General features: G+C 40.6%; 1 pseudogene; it reads left to right on the forward strand.

Annotated features, from left to right (window-relative positions):
• Positions 1-2708: 2708 nt before the first annotated feature.
• On the forward strand, positions 2709-3611 carry LOC488418 (annotated as a pseudogene).
• Positions 3612-8716: the final 5105 nt, after the last annotated feature.

Here is an 8716-nt window from a genome sequence, read left to right on the forward strand (position 1 = left end):
AACGCAAGTAAAGGTAGTACTATCTTCAAAATTAATTTGTTCTGTTTACACACACACACACACACACACACACAGTGATCCAGTGGCCCTATGAACACATCCTAAGAAGAGTAAAAAGTGAGAATAACACAGGACCAATGTAGTAACAAAAAGGAGGAATAAAAATTATTTAATGAAATCTTCATAAGGATCCCCATGATTGTCCTTCTCTCTGGGATCCTCCAAGCAAGCACCACTTTGCAACAGGCTTTATGTCTTTGGTCACAAGAGCATCTCCTGAAGTAATCGAAGCCTATAGGTTTAAAAAAGAGTTAGCAGTTACCACTCCATGCACTGGGAGCCCGACGTGGGATTCGATCCTGGGTCTCCAGGATCACGCCCTGGGCCAAAGGCAGGCGCCAAACCACTGCACCACCCAGGGATCCCAAGACCTAATTTTAAAAGCTTCCCATCTGATTCTAATGTGCAGTCAATATTGAAAATCATCATCACTGTTAGGTTTGAAACATAAGGTGTGACTGGCTTTCATCTATTTAAAAACAATTAGTGTAGGGATGTCTGGGTGGCTCAGTGGTTGAGCATCTGCTTTTGGCTCAGTTTGACCAAACTCCTGGCAGGAAAGCCAAACTCGCTCTAAATGCTGCAGCACTCTTATAAAGGAGGAAAGGTGGCTTACCTTTCTTTGGAGAAAAGAACTTTTCTGTGATGGATTCAGTTCCTAAGTTTGCTTCTTCCAGATATATTTACCATCATTTTATTCACATGCTTTTATATTTCATTCTAGAAATATTACATAAGTTTTTATCCGGAGACACTAGCACCTTTTATTTTATTTTAGTCAAAATATTTTGAAAGAATTATACATTGTGCTTAGGACAAATGCAAAAAACTTGGGAAAATCTTCTTACATAAATATATTTTAGGGGCACCTGGGTGGCTCAGTCGGTTAAGCATCCAACTCTTGATTTCAGCTCAGGTCATGATCTCAGGGTTGTGAGATGGATCCCCCATTGGGCTCCAAGCTGGGTGTGGAACCTGCTTAAGATTCTCTCTCCCTCTCCTTTTGCCCTTCCTTCCCCCTCCAAAAATTAATTAATTAAAATAAGTAAATTTATTGGGTTGCCTGGGTGGCTCAGCAGTTTAGCACCTGCCTTTGGCCCAGGGCGGGATCCTGGAGACCTGGGATCGAGTCCCATGTAAGGCTCCCTGCAGGGAGCCTACTTCTCCCTCTGCCTATGTCTCTGCCTCTCTCTCTGTCTCTCTCTTTTTGTCTCTCATGAATAAATAAAATCTTTAAAAAAAAATAAGTAAATTTATTTTGCTTATTTCCACTCACCAGACATACTGTACCTGTGGCAAGTCTCTGTGCATTGATTTTTTTAGTATTGTACTAATTTATATATGGAAAGTAATTTGATGTCTAGTCAAAAAACAAGTTCAACTTGGGGCACCTGACTGGCTCAGTCAGTAGAGCATCTGACTCTTGATCTCAAGGTCATTAATTCAAGCCCCATGTTGGATATAGAGATTATTTAAATAGGGCAGCCCGGGTGGCTCAACGGTTTAATGCTGCCTTCAGCCCAAGTTGTGATCCTGGAGACTCAGGATCGAGTCCCACGTCGGGCTCCCTGCACGGAGCCTGCTTCTCCCTCTGCCCGTATCTCTGCCTCTCCCTGTATCTCTCATGAATAAATAAAATATTTAAAAGAAAAAAAGAGAGAGAGATTACTTAAATAAATAACACCTAAATATATATAAAAATAACAAAACAGGGGCACGTGGGTGGCTCAGTGGTTGAGTGTATGCCTTTGGCTCTGGTCGTGGTCCCAGGATCCTGGGATCGAATCCCACATCAAGTTCCTCACAGGGAGCCTGTTTCTCCTTCTGCCTATGTGTCTGCCTCTCTCTCCTTGTCTCTCATGAATAAATAAATAAAATCTTTAAAAACTAAATTAATTAAAATTTTTAAAAAGGACAACTTAAGTAACATATTTCAAAAGCAAACAAGTCAACAGGTTATATATAAATTGTCATAAATATGGCATCTGTCACTTTCCTTTTTTTAATATATATATTTTTTATTTGACAGAGAAAGAGAGCCGGCAAGCACAAACAGAGGGTGAGGGAGTGGCAGAGGGTGAGGGAGAAGTAGGCTCCCCACTGGGCAGGGAGCCTGACATGAGGCTCAATCCCAGGACCCTGGGATCATGACCTGAGCCAAAGGTAGACACTTAACCACTAAGCCGCCCAAGAGCCCAGCATTTGTCACTTTCAAAGGCTTCTAATTACTGGACTTAGACTGTTCAAAATCTACATAGTCATTTTTGTAATTCTCTCAGGATAAAAGATTTTACTAAAGTATTAGCATATTAATATGATCTGCTGTTTAAAAAAAAGCAATTCCTTGTATGCCTGAAAATAGAACATAGAAAAATACTACACCGCCAATGCTGTCCTGTGCAACGTCACACAACGCAAGAGAAAGAAAGTCTGTGGCATCAGCTCCAAGAAGGCAGGGACCAAGTGGGTTTTATTCACCATTATACCTTCAGCACTCAGCACTGTGGCTAGCACAAGGCAGATGATCAGTCGGTCAGTGTTTGTTTAGTGAGAATAAACATGGAAAGAGAATAAAAGGAAGGGAGACCCTTTCTGCCCCTGGAAGCCACCGAGTAAGCATCGTGAAAGTCTCCCCTGCCACCGCCGTCATGTCTAAGTCAGAGTCTCCCAAAGAGCCTGAGCAGCTGCGGAAGCTCTTCATCAGAGGTCTGAGCTTTGAAACAACCGATGAGAGTCTGAGGAGCCATCCTGAGCAATGGGGAACGCTTAAGGACTGTGTGGTAGTGAGAGATCCAAACACCAAGAGCTCCAGAGCCTTTGGGTTTGTCACCTATGCCACCGTGCAGGAGGTGGATGCAGCCATGAATGCAAAGCAACACAAGGTGGATGGAAGAGTTGTGGAACCAAAGAGGGCTGTCTCAAGAGAAGATTCTCAAAGACCTGGTGCCCACTTAACTGTGAAAAAGATTTTTGTTGGTGGCATTAAAGAAGACACTGAAGAACATCATCTAAGAGATTATTTTGAAATGTTTGGGAAAATTGAAGTGAATGAGATCATGACTGACCGAGGCAGTGGCAAAAAGAGAAGTTTAAAGAAAAAAAAAAAGAGAGACAGAGAGGTTTTGCTTTTGTGACATTTGATGACCATGACTCTGTAGACAAGAGTGTCATTCAAAAATACCATCCTGTGAATGGCCACAACTGTGAAGTAAGGGAAGCCCTATTGAAGCAAGAGATGGCTAGTGCTTCGTCCAGCCAAAGAGGCCAAAGTGGTTCTGGAAAATTTGGTGGTGGTCGTGGAGGTGGTTTTGGTGGGAATGACAACTTTGGTCATGGGGGGGACCTTCAGTGGTCGAGGTGGCTTCGGTGGCAGTGGAGGTGGTGGTGTACAGGGTGGCAGTGGGGATGGCTACAACGGATTTGGTAATGATGGAAGCAACTTTGGAGGTGGCAGAAGCTATAATGATTTTGGCAATTACAACAATCAATCCTCAAATTTTGGACCCATGAAGGGAGGAAATTTTGGAAGCAGAAGCTCTGGCCCCTATGCTGGTGGAGGCCAATACTTTGCCAAACCATGAAACCAAGGTGGCTATGGTGGTTCCAGCAGCAGCAGCAGCAGCTATGGCAGTGGCGGAAGGTTATAATTACTGCCAGGAAACAAAGCTTAGCAGGAGAGGAGAGCCAGAGAAGTGACAGGGAAGCTACAGGTTACAACAGATTTGTGAGCTCAGCCAAGCACAGTGGTGGCAGGGCCTCGCTGCTACAAAGAAGACATGTTTTAGACAATACTCATGTGTATGGGCAAAAACCTCGAGGATTGTATTTGTGACTAATTGTATAACAGGTTATTTCAGTTTGTTCTGCAGAAAGTGTAAAGCATTCAACAAAGCGTTTTAATGTAGTTTTTTTTTTTTTGCACCCATGCTGTTGATTGCTAAATGTAATAGTCTGATCATGACGCTGAATAAATGTCTTTTTTTTTAAAGATTTTATTTATTTATTCATGAGAGAGAGACAAGAGAGAGAGAGAGAGAGAGAGAGAGACAGGCAGAGGGAGAAGCAGGCTCCATGCAGAAGCTTGACGTGGGACTCAATCTGGGTCTCCAGGATCAGGCCCTGGGCTGAAGGCAGATGCTCAACCACTGAGCCACCCAGGGATCCCATAAATGTGTCTTTTAAAAAATAAAAAGTAAAGGAAGGGAGAGAAGGAGGAAAGGAGAATATGGAAGTAAAATGGGAGAACATTTCATAAATCCTAGTATGGAACTTTTTCTGTTTTGACCACATTTATTACTCTCATTGTAAACAAGGTCTTTGCATAGAAACCAGATATTCTTTGATGACGGCTAAGACTATGTAATCATAGGTATATTGACAGAGCTTTTTGATGGTATGTGATGGAAACCCCACTCCACTTAGTTCAAGCAAATAAAGAGAATATTTTTGTTCATGAAACTTTAAAGTTCCTTTAAAGCTTAAAGTTCCTGACTTCATATGTCCAGATACTCAAATGATGTCCTTTGGTTTGTCTTCCTCTGTCCCTCTGTCTCTGTCTCTCGGTCTCTCTCTCTGTCCCTTTTCTTACTAGGTCTATACTCAGGTAGGTTTTCTGCATGTGCTGGGGCATATGGGCTCTTGGCAGATCAGATGCATATCTCTTCCTCTCTGAGCATGCATATCAATCTCCCAGAACAGGGTTGGTTCTGCTAGACAGGCCACAAACTCATTCTTAGACCAGTGTCTATTTCTAGAGAAGTGGGCTATTGTGATGGCCAACCATATTCATTCAGAGCAGGAGAGGGGCAGGTGTCAAATATAGGCTATGAAACAAACAAGAAACTAACAGATATCTATGAAGCAATGCAAAGGACTTATAAATTTTTTAAGAGATGTAAAATAGTATAAAGATGGCAAGTTTAGCAAAAAAAAAAAAATTTTTTTTCTTAAAGAGGATAAAGGAAAGTAAAAAGTGACCATCAAAAAACATGAACCAGGGACGCCCAGGTGGCTCAGCAGTTAAGCGTCTGCCTTCAGCTCAGGGTGTGATCCCGGGTCCTGGGATCGAGTCCCACATCGGGCTCCCTGCAGGGAGCCTGCTTCTCCCTCTGCCTGTGTCTCTGCCTCTCTCTCTCTCTCTCTCTCTGTCTGTCTCTCATTAATAAATAAATAAAAAATCTTTTAAAAAATGAACCAAAAGAAATTCTTCTAAAATATTAATAATGATTACGTTTAGATGATAGAACTCTAGGTAATGTTTTCCTACTTTTCTCTTGTTCACAATTTTCTTCATTAATCACCCATCATTTCTATTATTAAAAAAATTCACAGGAGGTGCCTGGATAGCTCAGTTGGTGGAGTGTGTGACTCTTGATCTTGGGATTGTAAGTTCAAGCCCCATGTTGGAGGTAGAGATTACTAAAAAACAACAAATAGAAACTTAAAACTCACAATATGTGAAGGGACATGTTTTGCATTATAGTTAACTGTGTAAATATTTTCACTTTCCAAATTATCAAAGGAAGGACCAAGTCTTGTGCAACTTTTTTTTTAAGATTTTATTTATTTATTCATGAGACACAGAGAGAGAGAGAGACAGAGACAGAGACACAGGCGGAGGGAGAAGCAGGCTCCATGCAGGGAGCCCGATGTGGGACTCGATCCCAGGACTCCAGGATCAGGTCCTGAGCCAAAGGCAGGCACCAAACCACTGAGCCACCCAGGGATCCCCCTTTATTTTATTTTATTATTATTATTATTATTATTTTAGTCTTGTGCAATTTGATTTCTTTCATAGCACCCAAAACAGTGTGTTGCCCTTACTAGGTTCTCAGAAAATATTTGTTGAACAAATGTCAAAACTTGGCTCCTTCCCCACTTGCCATCCTGTCTGAAATTCCTTTCTTCAAACTATGTTTATTTGCCCTTTCTCATTCTGATATATCCTAAATATATTCAGTGATATATTACTGAAGGGAGAATATCGTGGAGGCATCTATTTCCCAGATACAGGACCTTGGTAAAGTTCCATGATAGATGACCAGGAAAAGAGTAAACATTGTATTTTATTATCCTACAGGATATTAACCAGTTTTGTATCGACTGACAAAGTCATTTCAGCATTCCTGACTATATATGTGTGTGTATATATATATATATATACACATATATAAATATGTATATATATACATATTTATCAATACTGATATTTATTGATAAAAATATATTCTTCAAATTATCCTTTGAATTGATATTACTCTTACTGATCCCCTCATTAATAAGTTGATGAAATTTTGATACATCTTCCTTATATGTTTGCATGAAAATTATGTTTTGGCTTTTTAAAAATTATATTTTAGCACCATGGATGTTTTTAGGGACATTTTTATTGGCTCAAATGTCAGTTTGAAAGTTTTACCTTTCCAAAAATGAAGTCTATCTTTATTTAAGAAATTATCCCTTTAGGTTAGGAGTGAAGTAGTTTGGAAAAATTGGATAAAGACTAAAAAAGGAAATTAATCTGAAGTCACATTTTGTGTTTGATCTAACGATAACAAGCCAAATATTCACAAAAATCTTTCTCTGTAAGGAAGGCAGAACAAGGTGATGGTTAATGGTGGAAAGTTGTCCTGGAATGCAGTGAAGAAGAGGCTACCATACATAAATACATATATATAAATGGCTACTGAAATGTCTTTGTTTAACCTGGAAGCTATGGGCCAATGAATTGAAGGGAAATAAGCCAAGAGGATACTCTGTTACTGGAAGAAGCTGGTGAAGGTACAGTAGGAAGGGAGGGAGCTCTGGTTCTGGTTTGTCACTTGGAGCTCAACTGAGAAACACTGCCTGCAGGAACAGGCTACTGGTTCTTTCATGAATTTGTTTTTATTATTTTATAGATGCTGTGGAGATTTGGTTTTGAGATAAAGCAAAAGAACAAGGAATAAAAATATGGAGTTTTATTTGGACTTTAGCAATTAGACTTTAGTCAAATCACTCAACCCATATGAGGAGATAGCAGTGATAGCAATGAGCCAAGAGGACATGATAATACATCATTGTAAAGCACACTACTCCTAAATACCAGTGTGATCAAGATTTGGCAATTCTTATGCTTGTCTTAGCAATTAGATGTAAATTAACTTTAATTTCTTTCTTTTTTTTTTTAAGAGACAGAGACTGGCACCTGAGTGGCTCAGTCAGTTAGGCATCTGACTCCTGGTTTTGGCTGAGGTCCTGATCTCAGGGTACTGAGATCTAACCCTTGAGGTCAAACCCCCCATGTCTGCTTGTCCCTCTCCTTGTGCTCCTCCTCTCTTTCTGGAATAAATAAATAAAATCTTAAAAAAAGAAGAGAGAAGGAAGGAAGGAAGAAGGAAGGAAGGAAGGAAGGAAGGAAGGAAGGAAGGAAGGAAGGAAGGAAGGAAGGAAGGAAGGAAGAAAGAAAAAAGAAAGAAAGAAAGAAAGAAAGAAAGAAAGAAAGAAAGAAAGAAAGAAAGAAAGAAAGAAAGAAAGAAAGAAAGAAAGAAAGAAAGAGGGACGGGAGATGTTCCTGGAGAATATTCTTTAGGTGCCTCAAAATCAATCCAGCCAAACCATGCTCTTTCTATCTTTATCCCTCCGTACTCCTACCTTATCCTTATAGTCTCAGGAGTTAGAGGCACCATCATCCATTCAGCTATAGAAACTTCAACTCCTGCTTTACTGAAGCAATTACCAATTCTTGTAAACTTCCACAGAATCTGTTTGTTCTCCTTATATACAACCTTTCCAACATCTCAGGCCCGTCACTCCTGACGAGTCTATCCCCTCCTCTGCCTTATTCACCCCAGTGACAATACAGTTAGCTGCAATGAAATAATGTGTTAAAAACAAAAATTCAATTGAGTAAATTTGAAGATCTAATTGACTTTCTCAAGTGATTCATAAATTGGGCACCATCCCTTCTAGCAAGGAGAAAAGAGCTCTGAAGACTTGTACAAAAAGGAAGTTTTCTGATTTCTTTAAAGATTTTATTTATTTATTTATTTATTTATTTATTTATTTATTTATTTATTTATGAGAGACACAGAGGGAGAGGCAGAGACACAGGCAGAGGGAGCCTGAGGGAAGCCGTACACAGGATTCGATCCCAGGACCTGGGGATCATGAACTGAGCCAAAGGCAGACGCTCAACCACTGAGCCACCCAGGCTCCCCAGAATGGAAGGTTTTTATAGGAAGGAGGATGAGGCAAGGAAGTTATTAACCAAATGAAAAGAAAGGATTGTTTCGGGCAGCCCGGGTGGCTCAGCGGTTTAGCACCACCTTCAGCCCAGGGCGTGATCCTGGGGCCCTGGGATCAAGTCCCATGTCAGGCTCCCTGCATGGAGCCTGCTTCTCCCTCTGCCTGTGTCTCTGCCTCTCTCTCTCTGTGTGTCTCTCATGAATAAATAAATAAACTCTTTAAAAAAAGGAAAAAAGGAAAGGATTGTTTCAGGCAAGGTCACTTTTCCTGAGGGGGAAGGACAGAGGGTCTTATTATACAGATTACCTCACCTTCCTTTGGGGGATGGAGAGGGCCCATGTGATGGATTACCTCATTGGTGTTGATCAGAAACTCCTGACTGACTGGTTAAGACTACATTTCTGGGGGAAGTGACAATTAGTTAAGTATC

Source organism: Canis lupus, chromosome 36 (assembly GCF_011100685.1).
Source record: "Canis lupus familiaris isolate Mischka breed German Shepherd chromosome 36, alternate assembly UU_Cfam_GSD_1.0, whole genome shotgun sequence".
Classification (NCBI taxonomy): Eukaryota; Metazoa; Chordata; class Mammalia; order Carnivora; family Canidae; genus Canis; species Canis lupus.